Raw genomic sequence first — 21895 nt, forward strand, 5'->3', positions numbered from 1 at the left:
CAACGGCGAAGGCAAGCCGATCGGTGAAGACGTAGACGCCCAACAACGGCGGCATAATAGACCAGCCGTGTAGGCGGAAACACCAGTCGGCGGCGGCGAAGGCAAGCCGGTCGGTGAAGACGTAGACGCCCAACAACGGCGGCATAAAGGCCAGCCGTGCAGGCGGAAACACCAGTCGGCGGCGGCGAAGGCAAGCCGGTCGGTGAAGACGTAGACGCCCAACAACGGCGGCATAATATGCCAGCCGTGCAGGCGGAAACACCAGTCGGCGGCGGTCGAGGCGAGCCGGTGGTGATGTTCTGACTGATCCATTCCTGGAGTGTAAGAGATAAGCTTAAAGCCATGAATCCCTTTTATGCATATCTGGATCTGGATCCTGCAGAACAAACATATAGGATGAGTAGTATCTGATATAAATATAATACTCGAGAAAAATGCAAGTATTTTAAAATATTTATAAATATGTATTTCTCCTCTTGTCAATTTTGATTTCCCCGAGCAGATGACTCATTACGTTTAAACGCTCTGTCCGACTAGCCATAGCCCCCAAGCACCGGGAGTCGGCCTAGGCACTTCCCAAACATGCATATGAGTGACATGAGTTCGTCATTAATGGAACAAAGTTTCACGAATCAGAATTTACTACTCGGGTACTTTTGTAATTGTAAAGAGCAGAAAATAAATTTATTTTATCTCTATGCTTTTGATTTATTCCGAATAATACTTAGCACCTTGCGTTACTCGGTCCATCCAACGAGCCCCCGGGTGCTAGGAATCGGCCCAAAGGCAACCATCCATTGGCAAACCAAACGGAAAGCATAGGAAGATAGAACTCTATAACTCGATAGGTACTTTTGTACTCAGATTATGTCGCAAGCAATCAAGATAAATATTATAAAAAAATATGATATAACATCTGTAGCCCCCGACTCACTACTCAATGGAAGACCAATTGGTGTAGTGAGGCAGAGGAAAAGGAAAAATATCATATAAAGAATAAAATAAATGATGACTTAGCTTTGTAATATTCCCTCGGTGACAGCAAAAGTAGCCGATGTGGGAACGAAGCAGTCCATCAATGGTGACAAAAACACCAGTTGGCGCCAGTGGAACCAAGCCAATGGTGTAGATGATGAAGCCCATTAACAGCGGCGAAGTCCGCCAACCGTATAGGCAAAAACACCAGTCGGCAGCGGCGAAGGCCAGCCGGTCGGCGAAGACGTGGACGCCCATGAACGGTGGTGTGACCAACCAACCGTATAGGCGAGGACACCAGTCGGCGGCGACGGAGGCAGGCCGGCGGTGAAGTCGTAGACGCCCAACAGCGGCGGCATAATAGGCTAGCCGTGTAGGCAGAAACACCAGTCGGCGGCGGCGAAGGCCAGCCGGTCGGCGAAGTCGTAGACACCCAATAGCGGCGGCATAATAGGCCAACCGTGTAGGCGGAGACACCAGTCGGCGGCGACGGAGGCAGGCCGGTTGGTGAGACCTCCCGAGCACGCGGCGGGATGCCCGCAGACGCACGCGCCACGGGTGTAGTCGGGCCGCGTCAGCCACGCAAGGATGAAGCCCCCGGGCATCCGGCGCCGTTCCCCTAGTATACTTGCATTGCATGCAACCAAGACGGACGGCCTGATCGCGAAACCGCGCGAGGTCGTGTGCGGCGGCTGTCGGCCGGTGGTCTCGCGCGTTCTCAGCGTGGACGGCTTCTTGACGTGCAGCGGCTCGCAGCGGTTCCTGCGATCAGTAAGGCGATGCGACAGTGATCATGATCATCAGTCCTCGTCAACCGGTGCAGACATGCAGGCAAAAATAACCAGCAAAATTAAGATTAATAATCTATAATCCAAAATCAATCTAATTAGCATGTAGCAGGAAGATTAGATGCATATAGCAATGCACGTATGCCCGCTTCTCTGCTGATCGATCCCAGGCATGCATGGACACAAGATGCATCCGGTGATTTGAAGATTGGTTCCATCGCACTCGTCGACGAGGAACTCGACGCACCCCTACCTGGCGCGCCAACTGTCGAAACATGAATTCGGCAATAATAAAACGGGGTAGCGCACGAGACCTAAAAGTGGATGGATGTGGAGACAAAAGATTTAGACAGGTTCAGGCCCTCTCGATGAGAGGTAATACCCTACTCCTGTTTGGGGATTTGAATCCGCCGGGTGTAGTATAGATCTGACGATCAAGTTGACTCATGCCCCCTGGAGGGCTTCCTGCCCACCTTATATAGGATGGGGGGCAGGATTACAAGATAGAAACCTTAACCAATACGGTATCGGTTTCCTAAATCTACTTTACAATCTTATCAAACCAGGACTTTAGGCCGTTCCATAATATATAGGGAAACGTAATACCCAAGTCACGATCTGTTACATATTCCATACATATATGTTATCCCCTATTACTAGTCGGATAACCATGCCGTGTGGATATGGGGTACCCATAATCTCCACAATATCGAACACCAAGGAATTTCAATCAGATTAACTATTTCAAATTTGGGTTTCTCAAAAAACATTCAAAGTTCTCCTAGAGAACTGACTTTAGCTTGGTTCAAGAAGCTTAAAGTTTTAAAAAATCAAATGGTCTTCGTTGAGATTGTTAACCCTGGGTGAAGGAAGGAAAGGAAGATGGGTTGATCATATTATTTCCCTTCATAGAAGTCAGTCCCATATGTCATACTCGCATACGTATTTCTTTTTGTTACCAAATAGTTCTTGTGACATATTTAGAAAACGGATATATCAAATAGAGTGTCCAAGCGCATGTAAATAACCGTCGTTTTTTTAAAGTGTCTAGTGTTAGTGTATACGCACTAGTTTTGGGTTGGGCTCAGCAATGTTGACGGGTTATACGGAATCATGCTTCATATACAGAAGGTGTTTTGGATAAGAAAGGAAAAGCAGAGTTTTAGTTGGATACTACATGGACTACTCAGATCGTATCTATACTTGTCTCCCTATTTCTACTTGAACAAAGGGAATATAAAGGTATAAATACAAGACTCTCTAGTAGAAGGGGGGCACACCAATACAAGTCAATACGGATCTAAACAATAATATAACCCTAGACATACCCAATCTGGCGCCATAAAGACCAACATGAGGGATCTGGCACTACCTCCAATCTCGTCGAGTTCATATTCGAGGATGGAGGCTAGATTAGGTTAGTCCACATATTATACTCGTATGATACTGATATATAAAGGCAACATCGACTTCGGCCAACAGGAGTAGGGATATTACCTATCATATAAGGGGGCACAAACCTGTATAAAATTTTTTTTTGTCTCCCAACACTTTAACATTAATCTCGTGTGTACCTTAGCACCATCGTACCCCGATACTTCCTAATATTGTAGTCACGGTATAACCCGTCAACATCTAGGCATATCCATATTTTTCATGATGTCCTATATGAAAAATACTACTGTGCCATCTTTAGGATCATGCCTTACTTTCAAGCCGCTTTTATTTTTTTTTTCTGTCCACTGTTTATAAGCCGAGTCACACGATATTAATAGAAGCAGCATAAAATACTCCTTCCATATCAAAATATAAGCATTTTATTTGAAGGAAAAAGTACGAATTACCCCCTGAACTATCGCGGTCGTCCGAATTACCCCCCTGAACCACAAAACCGGACATTCTTCACCCCCCAACTATGTAAACCGGACGAATTACCCCCCTCGACCAATCCGCGGTGGTTTTGGTCTACGTGGCGTACACGTGGCAGTCCAGTCAGTATTTTAGTTTTTTTAATGGTGAGACCCACATGTCAAACTCCACTTTCTCTCTTCCTCTATCTCTCTCCTTCTCTCTCTTCATCAGTCAGCAGCAGCGGCGCGCACGCCGGCGGCCGGCACGCATGGCGCGGCGCGGGGAAGGGCAATGGGCAGCGACGCGGGGGCAGGCTGGCGGTCAGCGCGCACGCGGCGCGCGGGGAGGTGGAGGGGATGGGGGAGAGGCGGGCGCCGGCGGCCATGGCGGAGAGGCGAGCCATGGCCGGAAGCGTCGGGAGGAGGACGGGGGACGGCGGACGGAGGCGCGCGTCGGGAGCTGGAGCGGCGTCGGGAGGAGGACGGGGAGGAGGAGCAAGAGAGGCGGAAGAGGGAGACAGCGGCGGCGGAGGAGGAGGCCATTCCCGCGACCGCCGCTCGCCATTTCCTCCGCGCCCACCTTCTGTCCCGGTGGCCTCCCGCCTCAGCGTCGCGGCCGTCGCAGCCTACCGGTTGCCCGCTGCACGGAGGGACGGGCGGCGGACGGTGGATGGCGGCGCGTGGGAGCGGGCGGTGGGCGTCGGACGGCGACGCGCGGGGGCGGGCGGTCCCGCGCCTTGAGACACTCAACCAGGGCGTCCACCACGTCCCCGATGCTGACCACCTACTGGTGCCTGGCGGCGGCGCCGCCATTGTTGGCATGGTGGAGCAGCTGAGTGGGTGACGCGGACGCCGCCATCACCAGGGAGGCGGGGACTGGGAACGGCGTGGCGCGGTTGACGCCGTGGCGGGCGTGGCGCTCGTTGATAGCGACGGCGAGGCAGCGGCGCGGGAAGAGCGTGGCGAGCAGGTGGTGTTAAGTTCGGCATGCATTTCTTTTTTGTGAGATTTGGTTATTTTCTCGATCGTGGTCTGATACTAACACTAACGAATTCCTTTCCTTTTGTTAGTTCCCTGTGAAGATGATGACGCTCTTGCACCTGGAGAAGGAGACCGAGGAGCAGCAAACGTAGGTGGTCTCTACGAGCTGTACGCGACGTTGCCACCATGCGGAGAAGGAGGAAGGGGCTGGAGTGGGCCTTCTTCTTCATATGCTGTAGCTGGACGAGCGGTATTGGTCGATGCAGTCCTCCGAGTCGTAGGCGAGCTCGCGGAGCTGCTTCATCCACTCCAGGACGAAGTGGTCCACGGTGCCGTCGTCGGCCTCGGATTGCATGCGGTAGAGGGTGTTCATGGTGGCCATCTCGGCGACCTCGCTACCGACGCCGTTGAGCTGCCGGTATTCCTCGGTCAGCAACTGACTAACGTTGCTTACGAGGTTCTAAGCCGCGTTCTCCATGCTTCGATCTCTCTAGCTTGGTTGGCTGGAAGCTAGTTTGGCGGCCGTGGCGGAGATGCGGACGGTGGCCGGAGGCGGCGGCGAGGCGGGGCCGTGGCAGAGAGGCAGGCGGCGGGGCGCGCCAACCCAGCTCCGGCCACGGGCGCCGCTGTCCGCGCCGACTACCACCGGAGCCGACCGAGCTCGTCGACCCGCCGCCGCCTCCCACCACCCGCCCCCGAGCGGCGCCGTGCGCACCGACCGCCCTGAGCCCGACAGCGCGCGAGAGAGGGGGAGAGAGAAACATGAGATAGATAAAGTATATATATGACAGGTGGGCCCCAAAATAAAATGCTGACTGAATTGCCACGTGTACGCCACGTAGACCAAAACCACCGCGGATTGGGTTGAGGGGGGTAATTTGTCTGGTTTGCATAGTTGGGGGTGAAGAATATCTGGTTTTGTAGTTTAGGGAGTAATTCGGACGACCGCGATAGTTCAGGGGGGTAATTCGTACTTTTTCCTTATTTGTATAACTGTGTATCCAGATTTATAGCCAAAAGTTATTATATTTAGGACGAATGTAGTAGTTTTTAGCATAAAACTTTTATACTACTACTTTTAGCCTCCAAAAGCCAAAACTGAAAATAGAAAGCGACGAAAAAGCCTCCATGTCAATCTAAAATTAGGTTCTGAAATGCAAAGGCCGCAATTCAAATAAGCCAACATAGATTACCTGCATATGCCAGATTGTTAGGAATTGCGCACCGACATTAAAATTGTTATTCTTATGTTAGGGGGGCCACAATTGTCTGCTTGAAATTGTAAGAATACCAAAGATAAAAATTTGAGATTATGTTTAAGCTCAAATTAAACAAGCAGGTAAGCCACGCTGTAAAATCAAAGATATAACAACTAGTATATCCAAAAGGACTCGTACTTGATCAACTTTCCCTATCAAGCCCACTTTTTAGTCACAATGCACATAAAACACATATACCCAAGAGAAGAGAGTGAATGACACAAAAAATTCCTCCCAACAGGGATCTTTCTTTCCTTACTAACCTGATCTGGCATTATCAAATCTCATTACTTGCAAGCAACTCACCCAGCAAACAGTGACAACTGACAACTCGTTGATCCATTCCAGTTCTGAAACCGGAGAGAATTGTACCAACAGGGATCTTTCTTTTCTCACTTTCAGGCTTCAACCACCAGCCGCTAATTGCAATGGATTCTTTGTTCTGCCATCCCCCCACAAAGCCCTACTTTATGGAAAAGAAATGAGGGAACAAGTGCCTATCTTGCATAGGATATGTATTTAATTGCAGGATTAGTATTAATCAATTAGTAGGTGAGAACATGAGGTGATAGATGTAAGTAGATAGATGGTGTGTGTCTGTGTAGAGATAGGGTGGCTTAATTAGAAAAGGCCAGGTAGGGGATGGTTGTTGGTTTGTCACTTTGTTCAGTGCCACAGCTAAGACCCCACATTATTTTGCACTCTCTCTGATTGGATGGATTAAGTGGTTGGGATCATAAATGGATTGTGCCACTAATAGTATCAAGGGGATTAATTCTAGCAAGTTGATTAGTATATGCCATCAGAAGGTGATTGTGTGCTTTCTGTATTCTTGTTCAAGTATGTTATGGTTTTCTGTTTCTTGTCCAAGCCAAGATCTGGTGATTGTGTGCTCCCTTTTTTTCCTCTTCTTGATCAGATGACACATCATTTGTGTATGTTAAAGAGGAAAAATCATTTATGTGTGATCTGGCCTTTTGATTAAGGAATCATCTTTGATTTCTGGATGATTATGGTACATATTACTTATTTTAGGTGTCAGTAAGTTTTCCAGTATTTCCTAATTTTAATATTTGTTAGAGCAATTTTAGACAGGCCTTTTGTCTATCATCTTAGCAACCATGAAAATAAAGCTGGATAACGAAAGTGACCCCCAAAAAAAAAACCCTATATTAACCTAGAACCAAATTCTAAAATTCAAAATCATCCAAAGCTGTGGGAAAGCTCCGAACCGTCCTTCCCATGTACTCCTACATAACATGGTTGGCATGTCATGCTCTTGATATTGTCATCATGGTGTTCATCAAAACAAACATGATTCTTGTTGAGTTTCCCGTCACTGTCAGAGAAATATATATATAGACATACCTGCAAATAATAATAAGAAAAAGAAAAAAGATCGTTTTCGCCATTGGCAAATGCATAAATTAATCGAACTGTTGGAGATTTATGGATGAAATTGATTGAAGGTGACAATGCATGCGCATAGTAGCAGTACTATAGCTGCTTATCTGTTTCAACAGCTCCGAATCTGTCAACACGAAAAGGAGGCGTAAAATTAAACGCCCTAGAGCCTGGACCATGCATCCTTTAGCTTAGAACAACAACGGAATCGTGTACGAGTTCCACGAGAAATTTAAGCATCATCTCCGATCCATTTCACTAGCTAGCAATTTTTTTTTCAAAAAAAAAAACTCCTCTTACGTTTCCAACATGCCAAGCCCTGTTAGCACAAAAGGCATGCAACAATTACCTAGCTTGAAAAGTAGAATACAAAGTAGATTAGTGAAAAAAGCAAAGCAGTTTAGAAATTGTTGCATGAGCGGAAACAAAAAAAATATTAATAAACTGAATGCAACAAACAATAACAGAGCTAACACGTACTCGAGAAATAACCGCTAGTCCCTTTCATATGTTAACTTTGCCAATAATGCCCTTCCTTACAGAAGGGAACATATCCTATTCACACAAACTTCCGTGCACACCAACTAGCAAATATCAGGAAAAATTCTACACATACTCTAAATAGTATTACACTTACATGTGAAATTTTATTTTCAAATTTATTATATTTTAGCCGTAATAAAAAAGATAAAATTTTAACAGATTTTTACCCTTAAAAAGAAATTTGAATATGAGACTTTGTAGATATGTGTAATACGAATAGCAGTAAATGTCCATTTTTTTATAGAATTTTTCGTGACATTTGCTAGTTGGTGTACACATAGTGTGCACGGGAAACTTATGTGTATAGGATATGTTTCCCTTACAAAATAGACTTAATCTATTAAATAACATTTTGGATTTATAGTCACACTATAAAAAATGGTTTTTGCTGATACCCCTTTATTTTTCGGAGTGTCTAGTAAAGGCCCACCTATAAAAATTGAATTTCACATGCGAGCTTCTTAAGAGACCCGCATGCGAAAATAGATTTATTTTCACATGCTGACTGCTTAAGAGACCTATATGCAAAAAATTAGACGTTTAGGGTTGCAAAGGCGGTGATAGCAACTGCTTCAAGTGCTAGAAGCATAGACGCGTCGCTTTGGGCGACAACGACAGTACAATCAACAACGGTGTCCATGTATAGGAATGGTGGATCCGACGCCAAAGAGCTTAGAAACGACAGGGAGCTCGGCGATGGCGATTCCGGTGCTTAGGAGCTCTGTGGCGGCTAATCCGGCTGCGCCGGCCTCGGGAGGGTTAGATCCGCCGCCGCTGGCCTCAGGAGCTGCGGGGCCTTGGCGGCGACGGTGGGAGCAACACACTGCGGTGACGGCAACGATGATGGCGGCAACGGCGTGGATCAGAGCTACCTAAGGTTTTAACTTTTGGAATTTTTTAACTTTTTAGTAATTCTTTTTCGTAGGTGGGTGGATTAATTGACCGTCTGCGAGAATAAGTTTTCTCGCATGAGTGTCTGATTGAAAATTTTTCTATTTTTATAGATATATCGGGGGAGGCGAGCCGCTCAGTCGTTTGTGAAAATGGCTTTTAGCCATTTGCAAATATCATTTCTGTAGTAGTGTTGAAGTCCTAGTAAAAAAATGCGATAAACAATCCATCCATCTCGTAATTCTGCTAACATGATTCCTCCGATCTCACAATTCTGCTAAAATGATTTCTCCGAGAAACTACCGTTCAATTGAGATGGGTTTTACTCGGTTTTTCTTCGTAGCTCAGATGCATCGGCCAGTTTATCCATTACTCGAAAAAGGGACTTCACGGGAATGCGCATTTTTTCAGGTCCATTTTATGGTTTCCCTTGGAAAACTTGTACTAGTAATTAAGTGATCATGGCTTCTTACATACGAGTACGCAGTGACCATATATTTTTAAAAAATAGTATAATTTACGGTGGTCTTTTTACTTGTAATATTCTTTAACAAATATATTAAGAGATGTGCTTCTATACTTCTAAAAAAAAGGTTGCACGAAAATCAAAACACATAGGTGGCTGAGATTAAAAGAGAGATTAACACTCTAATCCTCATTAGCGAGGGGTATTTTCATCCATGGAATTTTGAGCCCCGGTCCAACTCTGCAGCGATACCAAATTACCAATGGGGACACCGATTCCTCCACGACTACGACCGCTAGTCCGGGATGCTCTCTCCTTGGGTAGCGCCGCTCCTCAGCCTCGCAAGCACCGCCCGCGCTTCCCTTGCCTCGCCACCTCCCCTCCCTCTTCCTCCCCTCGTTGCCCGGCTTCCTCTTGCAAACAGCGCCGCCGCTCCGCCCTCTTCTTCCTCTCGACGCACGGTGCAGCACGACGCTCCATTTTGTCCATCTCACAGCCAGTAGTCATAAAACAAGTATCTGCATGCCATTATGTCTACCCCGTTCATTTACAGCTCACCACCATCTCAAGTCACATCGAACTTGCCGTTGCAGATTGCAGACAGACAAATATCAAACAAGCCAAAGCACGAAGGGCATAAGCTTATTTTGTGTTATTTCTTCTGTTTAAACTTTGGTTCAATCGAATTGCGACCTGGCCTTAAATGAGGTGTAGATCATGGCACCGGAGAAGCTGCTGCAGCTGTCGCTAGGGTGGCCTGACTACTGCCGGCACAGCGGCGTGCTCAATGTGGCAGTGGTGGCGGCGCGAGGTGGTGGCCCTTGATGAGGACGTCGACGTTGCTATATATAGTCCTCGTGCTCGAGGCTGATCATGTTGAGCATGGCGGCGACGATCTTCATTGTGGGGCAGCATATTATTCACTGGAGCTCCCGCTCATCGTGTTGCGAGTGAACTACCGACTCAAATCACCGCAAATCCATCGATCCATCGATGGGATCTAGTTAGGGTGGTCTAGCAGGGCAGGGAGGGGAAGCGGGTGGTGCTTACGTTGCAGAGGAAACCAGCGGGCAGTGGCGCTGCCTGACGAGGAGAGAACGATATCGTTGTGGGCTGAAATTTCTATGGATGAAAATACCCCTCACTAATGAGGATTAAACTGTTAACCCACTTTTAATCACAGCCACTGATGTGCTTCGATTTTCATGCAACTTTTTTTTAAGAAGTATAGAAGCACATCTCATATATTAATTATCACTATTAAATGATCACAATCGATGATGTATAGTAAGTTTTACCGCTAGTAGAAAATTTATTTTACTAAGTAGTATAAATAGATATGACGTATTAAATTAGAAAAGATAAAAAAGCATACTGTAAATTGATTTCTCCTTTAGTAGAAATCATTATAAAACAATATTGAAAGGAACTTACCCCCTGCTTGCTTGGGATCGCCCAGAAAACGGATAGGACGAAAACACGCTGTAGAGTCTCGCGCGATCGGAGACAAGATCAACGGATCGAAAGCAAGGTCTCCGCTGAAATCCACAGATCAAAGAAAAACCTTGGCTACATCGATCCTCCATGCATTTGGATCACTATAGTAACGTCTGTGTACTGTTGTCCTGGACCACGCCTTCATGCGCATATGAATGGATCAGCGAGATACTCCTTCCGTTCATAAAATAAAATAAAAATAAACTTACTTCCAAATATAAGGATGTGTTCTTCCCCTCTTTTCCTAACTCACCTCTCTCGTTTTCGGTGCGTATGTTTTCCAAACTATTCAACCTCTCTCGTTTTCGGTGCGTACGTTTTCCAAACTATTCAACGATGTGTTTTTTATATATATTTTCTAAAAAAATTGCTTTAAAAATCATATTAATTTATTTTTAAAGTTTATTTTAGTTAATCATACGCTAATGTGTGTTTTGTTTTACATGTTGGAGAGGAAGGGTTCCAACCTTTTACGACCTAAGGCTTTGTTTGGCAAATGGGATAGGGAAATTATATCCCACCCTCTAAGGCTGTGTTCGGAGGTGGGTGTTGGGAACCCATCTCCCATGCACGGAAAACGGAGCGGTCTATTAGCGCGTGATTAATTAAGTATTAGCTTTTTTCAAAAATAGATCAATATAATTTTTTAAGCAAGTTTCGTATAGAAACTTTTTTAAAAAAAAGCACCGTTTAGTAGTTTGAAAAGCGTGCACGCGGAAAACCGTAGGAGAGAGAGTTGGGAAAACAGAGTACCTATCATAGCCATCCATTTTTCATATCTCATTTAATCATAGCCATTCATTCATTCATTTCCCTTTCCTATTTTCACCTCTCATAATCTATATCTAGAAGTGGGTTTTCTCTAAAAGAGGAGGAGTATGTGCGTAGTATGCTTCCAACGACGGCAAACGCGTGCAGCACATGAAGAAGAAGAAGAGCAAAACGTCTACTATATCTGTGAGAGAGGGCGGCAGGGGGCGCTAGGTAGCTTTGGATTACTCCGCACGAAATGCTATGCTTGCAGGCAAGTCCAAAACCAACTGGATTTGGTTCTTCCCCCTCTACGTATGTACGGGTGTATCATGGTGTGGAATGTGATGGAGTACTTTCTCTAGTCAAGAATTTTTTTTATTTTTCTTAATATCCCCTCCAACTGGATGGCACTCGAGGATATATTTGGCTGTGTTATTATCACAGTTTTCCCAATCCATCTCTCTCGTTTTCCGCGTGCACGCTTTTTAAACTACTAAACGTTGTGTTTTTTTAAAAAAAAATTCTATACAAAAGTTGTTTAAAAAACATATTAATCTATCTTTCAAAAAAAGAGCTAATACTTAATTAATCATGCGTTAATGGATTACTCCGTTTTCTGTACCGATGGGAGTGCTCCCAACCAGAAGGTGCGAACACACCCAAATATATATCCTAATATGTAGTACTCCCTCAAAAATCACCCCCCACAAAGTTTTTACGAATCACTTCCTTTCTCTCGTGGACCAAACAAAGATTTTATATAAACTTACCCCGAAAACAAAATGATTATTGATCTAAACCGTTTTTCAAAAAGGCATATTCAAACTTATTTAATTTCCTAGCTGAAATTCGGTTATATTTTCGTCGTCCAAACAACTACAGAAGGCTGGCGTGTTCGTTTCGGTGCAGAACCAGATCCATGCATGTCTGGTATCTCCTTTACCAAAGTTTTAGTACTAATTAATACATACATTTCTTGTATTAATATATTGCAGTGGCCAAAGTTTGTCACTTATTAATTCCCTTATTAAAAGAATATTTCACATGATTACCATTTCGTAACTGCCCAGCTTGATCGAGCTACCTATTGATTGTTTTTAATTGTTGTCCCAGGTTCCCGGTAAAAGTAAATTATCCAAGGCTCAGTTACCTGCTTAAGACGATATCTTCCATTTAATCAAGGATCTCAGAGTAGGGAGAGAAAGAAGGAGAGCAAAGGTCATGTCATGCCAAAAGCATTTCACTTTCACGCAAATGCTGCTTGTTCATGGAAAGAAATGGTTGCTGCTCTACCTGCAAGTACCACTACGGTTTATTTATATTTACGTAGCAAGTTTAAACGCGCTGTTGCGATGTATGATTTCTTTTTAGAGGTATTATGATAGTGATTTCTTGAAAAGAAAAAAAACGAAAGGAGCTTCTGGTAGGGATTAGGCTCTGTGTTCGTTTGGGGTTGAGAACCATTCCTCAATACATAAAACAAAGAGTTGAATAATTAATTAAGTATTAGCTAAAAGTTTTTAAAAAATAATTAATATAATTTTTAAGCAACTTTTTGGTAGAACTTTTTTTAAAAAAATTATACCTTTTAACCGAACGGGAAATGTGTATAAAGAAAACGAGCAAATAGAAATTGGGAAAGTATAGTATAGAATACAACCTTATACGGCTATGTAAACTTTCACGTTATTTCTAGGTGACTATATGTCTTTATTTAATATAGGACTATTGCATGATTACCCGTGTTAAAAGTGTATTAGCAAGTACCTGAGATTAAAAGGGGGAAGCAAGCTTATTTAGGGTTTTTTTCTAAATAGCTAAATGGCTGAATAGCGAAGCAATCTTGTGATATCGTTTTGAGCGCACAAACGAATTAACTTACTATAAAGTTGAAAAGTTTTTTTTTCAAAAATCATATGCAAAAAGTTTTTTGAAAATTGCACAATTAAGAAGCCTGAAAAACGTGTCATTGAATTATTAAGGAAAAAGTCAATATATAACCTTAAACTTTACACAGAATTTTATTTAGCACCTAACTTCAAAACCGGATCGGACATTCAACCTGATGTAAAACCATTCATATTATCTCTAAAGTAGTTTTGGATAGTTGTTTTACATATTTCGAAGCTTCAACAAGGGTTTTGAATACTCCCCCCGTCCTTAAAAGGAATGTAGTAACGTTTTTGCCTTAAAAATTTGTCTATAGAAGGGTGTAGTTTTAGAGTGATTCACTACGCTTCTTTAATAGTGCTCGACCATTTCTTATCATTTGTAACCATTGAACCAATAGTACTCGTTCCTCCTTGTTTTCTCCCATTCTTGTTTTCTCTCCGTATTAACTCCTTGTTTTCTCCCATTCTTGTTTTCTCTCCGTATTAATAAAGGGCATAGAAGTCTTTTTAATCTCTTGGTTACTATGTATTTGATTAGTTAAAACTATATTATATTTTTTTTGGGCTGAGGGAGTAACTAATATAACATAAAATTGTCAACTTCCGTCCTCAATTTATACAATATAGTAATGCCAAGTATGTGTTTGCACTCATTTGTGGGTGAGAGAAAAAGAGGTAAAGATGAAATATTTAAGTAGAGATTTTAACATGTACCCCAATGTGTATATCACATAGTCAAGTCCATTCAATATGTATGCAAATTTGATAAAAACAAAAATCATCTTACTATAAGTGTAAAGTTTGGAGGTTGAATCTTGGGTTTTAAAGTTTAGGGCCCCTTTAAAACATAGGAATTTTGGAGCATTTCAATCCTATAGAAAAAATTCCTATGAATGCATTTGAATCAAAGGATTGAATTATATCCATTCATTTGAAATTCCTATAGAATGGACAATCCTATAGAGATTTTGGAGGAAACTTAGGGCCCTTTGAATCGCAGGATTGAGAAAACGTGGGAATAGGACAAACACGGTATTTTGATATAAATGTAAGTGTAAAATTGTTGATATTTCTGAACGATGTTACCAGGAATATAATCCCCTGCAATGGTGCCAGAAATATTAGACGATATTCTTATGGTTTACAAATATAAATTCGCAAGTGCACGGATATACCGTTGTATTATTTTACCCGAAAGTATTTCCAGGGTATCGTATTTACTTAATCCCAAGGAAAGTTATGGTCAGAGAGTACTATGCTATAAATTCATATCACACTTATGCAAATCAAAGTCTAATGCAGGGTTTAATCAAGTCAAGGTAAGGATAGGTTGACACATAGAAGGAACAGTTTAGAATACTCTTACTAATTAATAAGTCTAGGCTTAGTGAAGAAGAAATAAGAAAAGCATCGTTTCTATACTTCTAGTATATCGTCATTTTAGTATACGCTTGCTAATATACAACTATGTGGCTAATACCTCCTAACTATACCCTTCTGGTATATCGAAAAACCACCCCTAATTGCTGAGTTCTTTATGACAATCCGTCATGGCTATCCAACCAGTTATAGATACGGAGGAGTAACTGCACCGGGAACCTTTATTAGACCTATATACGTACGTGGAGGAATACCCGTATTGAGCTGTCACCATCAGCGTCCTACCTCTACAGATCTGTGGTGACTAGCACCACTTAATGATATCTAATAATCTAGGCATTGTGCTTACATTACTAAATATTACTCTATGTGTCGACGTTTGATGTCGCGATTCCGGTATTTGCATAGTATGGGGATCGTTGGTACTAGGATATATGCGAGATTGTAGTAAAAGAGATGGAGATGAGGATTTTTATATAGGTTCGGGCCCCTGAATTATCAGGTAATAACCCTACATCCTGTTGGCCGAAGCCGGCCGTTACTTTTATTCATCATAATCACACCAGTACAATATTTGGGGTAGCCTATCTAACTGTTGTCGACATGGCGGTCTGAAGGTCTGACTCGTAGTCGACAATAGGGTAGCCTTTTGTTAGTGATATGCCCTAGAGGCAATCATAGAGATGATTGTATCACACACTATGTTTACATATTTATCCGACTTTGTTCCTTGAAATAGATAAACTCATTATTGGTTAATGAATATGTGATTCTTTCATGAGACTCTTTATGTTGTGTGTTGCTATTTCTAAAGGATCCCTGATCAAATATCATATGTGGAACAAATATGTTTAGATGATCAGCACATGTATTAATTGATGATCATGTCTCATGGATCATGGTATAGAGATACCAAATTAATAATGTGGACACATATTAGTGAACATGTTGTTGGATAGACCCAATATGAGACACTGCAAGAGCCGTATGTGTTGTATCATCAGTGATCTCATTTAGTGTTGGTGTTGAATCCTTAGACCTGAGATTATCATGGTTCCCAACATGTGTAGTAGCTTACTTAGGGACTGCTAAACGCTACTCCGTAATTGGGTAGTTATAAAAGTAGTTTTCAGGTATGCTATGAAACATGTAGTGGGATATGAATAGTCAAGATGGGATTTGCCCCTCCTATGGAGAGATATCTCTGGGCCCCTCGATGTTGTAGATTATAGAAGTGCATGGCCATGCCAAAGGTGATTGAGGAGTCAATCACAAGTTATATAATCTATCAACAGGTTCGAGTGAATGATTGAGCTATTAGAGGATGACACATATCTAGCCTTGAGCTTAATCGATATCGTGAGGCAAAGGGGTTCATACAAGTATACACTAGAGGTTCAGCCGATATGATCTTTATGTATGCCCGGTGGGTCAATACGTTCTGCTAGGGGCCGCTGTTGACGCGTGGAACGAAAAGGAGTTTTTGGGTTACAGCCGAGTATATATGAACCTATAGGGTCGCACGCTTAATGGGTCGGAATAAGGGGATTGGATGGAGATCCAATATAAGCTTAATTCAGATAGGGATCCGAATAGGAGTCCTACGGGCCTTGGAGGTCCGAGTGATGGATCCTATATATTCGTGAGGGGTGTGACCGGCGGAGGCATTGCATCACGTGAGAAACCCTAGCCGTCACTTCCCTCCTCGAGCAAAACCCTAGCTGCGCGCGGGTGCTAGCACATCTGCGCGTGGCGTTCCGTCCCTGTACGTGTGGGTACCGGTAGAGGCGCTGCTGGTTTGCGGTGCTGATCGGTGTGGGAGTACGGCGAGGAGAACGCACGAGGAGGAGAAGGTCGAGCCGGTGCGATCGACTACTTCCTCTACATCGACGCGCGCTACTTCACGAGAGTTCCTTCGACTTCTCAGCGTCTTCTTCCGCTGCGCAGCGCGTCGAGTGGTAACGATCTATGATCTAATACTTGCATGGTTCCTGGTTTACGCGATAGAAAATTTTGATTTATGCTATCGTAGCCTATGCATATCCCTACACCTTTCTCCTCGAATCCGCATCCGGCGAGATCTAAGACAGCGCTCTATCTCTCCTGACGGTATCCGTAGGCACCGTAGGGGACTAGCCATGCCTATCTCTGAAGTCGATATCCGACGTCTTGTCTTGCGTATGCTGGCTTGTATGTTGTGGCTTCTGTTATTCCGTCTCCCCTCTCCTCCTAGGGTGCCTTGTATTTATACCCATAGGTGTCCCCTTGTCCAAGTAGAATTAGGGAAACCAATATGGATACAATCCGAGTAGTCCTTGCCGTTTACATGTAGAACTCTGGTTGTCTTTCCTTATCCGGAACTCCTCCTATATCCGAAGGTTGTTTCCGTATAAGACATGGTATGTGGTGGGTCCTGCCGAGATTTAATCAACTACTATTAGGTATGTGGTATCCATAACCCTGACACTATGTCTCTGCAGATGATATCGAGCAACCACATAAATGAACACTAAGCCAATATCATTGCATATCTCTGGTAAGCTAGCCACACAATTCATACGAGTGAAGTATAAACTAAAGTTGGTACTCGAATAATTATGCAAATAAAGTAAAGGACCAAAACTATATAAAGAAGAATATTTCATTAATGAATAAAGTCTTATAAGAGAGGGAAGAGTTACTAGAACCATACTCAAATTCTCCAAAAGACTTGAAGAACTAAGGAAGACTATTCTAATTCTAACTCTACTAGCACTAGAGCAAAATATGTAAACTAAAGAGCTTCTTCACTTGATTCCTTCTTGGTGTGTCTAAAAGTAAAGTAGATAAGGTCCTTTTATAGCTGTTTATGACAGTTGGGAGAGCCAATACCAGTAGTAACCGTTATTGGAAGGCGGTTACCACCTACCTTAGCTTGGGCTTGGGCCAGCGGAGCTGGTGCTGGGTCGACCGACCCCTGGCAGGCCTCCCTAGCCCAGTGATTCCTCCAGAATATCTTTAGATGGATCCTCGGCCCAGTGGCATAGTGGTTAGGTCCATTTGCAGGTGTTTCAATGGATTTGTGGGCCTATCCATCCATATGTACGCCACATGTTGACCTCTGATTGGTTGAACGATTATGTTTCATCATTTCTACTCCATTTATATAGTGATCTCCTATAAACAAATGGCTTTGCCAAGTACAAGTGGAACTAGATTATTTCTAAATAAATATGCATGCAAGCATTACTGGTTCTCCATTATTTTTGGAAGTATCCACGGTCGAAATTGGTCTATAACGACTGTCAACAAAAACAGAGGATTGCAAAGCACAAGAAAAACACAAGAATGGCCATTTGATTGGACCGTAGGAAAACCACAGGAATTAGAGAAGAGATAAAGACTTAAAAGGAAAGTTTTCATGAGGTAGAACCTCATGTTAGTTTTCCTCCAAAACTTGTATGGCATTAGGCATTCCATAGTATTCATTTCTTTAATTCAAAGGGCTATATAGGAAAAAATCCTACAGGAATTAATCCTCTAAAATTCCTATGAATTTCCTTTGAATCAAATGGTGTCTTAGCAAGAGCTCAAAACTCTTGGAATTTTTTTTTGAGACTATCTCTCTTATCCGATTCATGTGTTTTTACTAAGATCCAATCAAACGGTCATTCTTGTGTTTTGCAATACTCTGTTTTACACTTCTATTCTTATTAGTATTATGTGTTTTTCTTATTCCTTCGTTTTTTTTTCATTCTTGCGATCCGAAGGGGCCCAGGATGTTGCATGAACTTCCAATCAAATTTTAGGGCTCCTTTGATTTGGAGGAAAAACATAGGAATTTTGGAGGATTCCAATCCTATAGGAAAATTTCCTATGAAACCCTTTAAAAATCATATCCTATCCTTTTAAATTCTTATGGAATGGATAATCGTATAGAGATTTTGGAGGAAATATAGCAAGAGCTCCAACCTCTTGGAAACTTTTCTTTGAGTCTATCTCTCTCATCCGATTCCTACATTTTTCCTGCGGTTCAATCAAACGGTCATTCCTGTGTTTTCCTTGCGTTTTGCAATCCTCTATTTTGTACTTGCATTACTATTAGAATTCTCCAGTAGGTGGTGTTTGAATCTCCTGAAGATGAAGATGAAGATTAAATGATTCACACAAAATGATATAGTAATAACATGTGATTAGTTTTAATTATTACAAACTTTAAAAATGGATTAATCTGATATTTTAAAATAACTTTCATATAGAAAGTTTTCACACGAAACACATCGTTTAGCAGTTTGAAAAGCGTGCCACGATAATCCAAAATTTTATCCTCTCCTAGTAGGAGAAACGAACAGGGCCTACGTTTTTTCTATTTCTCTGTTTTTTTCATTCCTACGATTGAAAAGGCCCTAAGGGTGATATAGACATTTTCCTTATTATATTAATTATAGTACAGTAATGCTTAGTTGCACACGCTATCTGAATGAAGCGTACAATACTGTGTACGAGTTTAAAGTCGGTCGGTAGCAGCGAAAACACCATGCGAATACCACTTGAGTATTCAACGCATTGCCTCACAAGTCACGAGGGTGTAGTATTTAAAAGGAGAGACAGAATTTTCAAGGAAGGCATGGCATCCTTTTCCTTGCCCTTTATTCGCTCCCTTTGTTTGTCCCAACTAACTCCATTCTAACACGATATAATTAAGCAAGCTGGATATATCTTTTTTTTTTCCGGGGAAAACAAGCTGGAGTTGATGTGCATGTGTCCAAGAAACGTTAGGGAAATTTGCAAGTCAAGATCAATGGTACTCTTTTATAAAACGACCTTGCGGTAACCTAGCAAATGGTCGTATCTTATCTTATTTTATAATTAGGGATTGTTTTATCTGTCAATTGTGTAGTTTTGGGCTAATTTCTCACTCACCTTTGAACTAAAACAAGCTGGGGTTGTGGTGGTAAATATATGGTGGAAATCTTAATTTGGGTTAAATTTGATGTAAACCCTGATAAAAAGCCGTCTAAATTCACTAAAATAATCACACGTACGCAAGATGATGTTACGCTACCATGTAATTTTTTTCAAACTCAACTTCATTTGCAAGCTATAAAAACAAAAAAAATTGAACGAATCATCATGACAAATTGTTATTTTAATATCTCATAAACGGAATCGAGAGTTTGTACATGATTTTTTTTACATGGTAGTTTAACATCATCTTATCTACATGCGTAATCTTTTTAATTTAGATGACTTCTTAATTATGGTTTACACGAGTTTTCACATGAGTTAAGTTTCCAACACATATTTGTACAGCTGTTAGAACAAGAATAATAATATAGCCAACTTATTACTATTAGCCCATCTTAAAACCAACATATAAAATTGATTAGCTATAAGGTTGGCTACAATTTTCTTCTCCTGTCTCTATCTCTCACTTATACATTTAATGTATTTGTCTTGGAGCTTGTGATAAGTTAGCTCTTGCATGAGAGTCAACACCCTTAATTTTTCACTACCTCTCTCCTCCACTTAAGCTTATAGTAAGCTTATAGCTCACTATTATACTTGCTCTTAGGCACCGGAAGACTGCAGCTTTTACATTCAGGCAACACCTAAAACTGGTAGAGGTGGGCATTCGGTCTGATCGAAAATTTTGGTCTCGGTCTTCGGTGTATCTGTCATTTCGGTCTTTGAAAAGTGAAGACCAAATTTCAACAAAAAATGTCAAGACCGACAAATTCGGTCTCGGTCTCGGTCCTGACTGAAATTCAGCAACATTTTCATATATGCAAAGAAATAATGGAAATTTTCAATAAAAAATCACAAAAAAATTCGTAAGCACGTATAAAACTCTTATTAGGTTGCGTGTCTAGAAGAAGTAGGGATGTGAAAAATTAGAGTTTAGTCCTATTGAACTTAGTGGATCGTAGGTTGCATTTAGACTTTTTTTTAATTCGGTCTATTCGGTTAACCGAGAAGACTAACCGAATTGACCGAACAAAATTCGGTCTTTCACGGCCTAGGACCGAATTTTTCGGTCTCGGTCTTTTCCGTTCGACCCACCCCTAAAAACTGGTTCCAAATAGCTACAAAATTATTTGCCTTTCAATCCAACAGTTGGTCAATCGGTAGTGATGGATAGGCATAATCCTAAGAAATCCATGCAAGTTACAGTGTGTGACACCAGCACCAAAGTTGTGGATAGCAGCATCTTTGATCTTTATTCTGATAGGTTCATGTGGGGGCCAAAGGGCATGGACATACAATTGCCATTGCCATGCAACACAGTCATGGACAAAAGGAGAGAGATAAATAAAGATGCATTTATATAATTAGACGACGCATATAATAAATAGTTTCAGGGTAGATTGAAGGGAGGCGTCAGTCTGTCAGATATGCCTTTTCCTTTGTTGTTAAAAAAAGCATAGAGAAATTTAAGGCTGCCCCATGGAGGAGGCAATGAAATTATGCAGCAGCCTGACACAGCTAGTAGATTCCTGTACCAGTTTTTCATGCATAGGATTGTTTTTATATGTATTACTAGTAGTATTTTATTGTATACTAGGAGTATTCTTTGTTGCTGCAAAGGCTTGCATCAGAAGAAATGAGCCCTTAGTTTCATTGTTGATGCTCACTGCATGGTCCCCCAAGGGCCCAGCATGATATGATATGCTCAGCAGTGGGTGTATTTAGTTTACGCCAAAATTGGAAGTTTGGTTGAAATTGGAACGATGTGACAGAAAAGTTAGAATTTTATGTGTGTAGTAAAGTTTTGATGTGATGAAAAAGTTAGAAGTTTGAAAAAAAAGTTGGGAACTAAACTAGGCCCAAGTTCATAGTTCTTCTTCTCTCTTTTTTCCCTCTCTCTTGCTGACAAAAAGGTTCCATGCTTTTTTTTTTTACAATCCAGGGTAAGGGTGTGTTTAGTTCTTTGGGTGTAAAAGTTTTGAAATATATGGACACACATTTGAAGTATTAAACATAGATTAATAACAAAACAAATTACAGATTCCGCCCGTAAACTGCGAGACGAATTTATTAAGTCTAATTTATCCGTCATTAGCAAATATTTATTGTAGCATCACATTGTCAAATCATGGCGTAATTAGGCTCAAAAGATTTATCTCGCAATTTACATGCAAACTGTGCGATTGGTTTTTCCCCACATTTAATGCTACATGCATGTGTCTAAACATTTAATGTGATGTTTTTGGCCAAAATTTTTTGGGATCCAAAT

At 42.0% G+C, this 21895-nt stretch overlaps 1 long non-coding RNA gene across 1 annotated transcript; it reads left to right on the top strand.

Annotated features, from left to right (window-relative positions):
* The first annotated feature begins 3977 nt into the window (after nt 1–3977).
* Nucleotides 3978–5567, top strand: LOC136355015 (uncharacterized). The gene is made up of 2 exons (XR_010739017.1): nt 3978–4583; nt 4684–5567. It is a non-coding gene; the product is annotated as an uncharacterized lncRNA (long non-coding RNA).
* Nucleotides 5568–21895: the final 16328 nt, after the last annotated feature.

This window comes from Oryza sativa, chromosome 2, assembly GCF_034140825.1.
Source record: "Oryza sativa Japonica Group chromosome 2, ASM3414082v1".
Classification (NCBI taxonomy): Eukaryota; Viridiplantae; Streptophyta; class Magnoliopsida; order Poales; family Poaceae; genus Oryza; species Oryza sativa.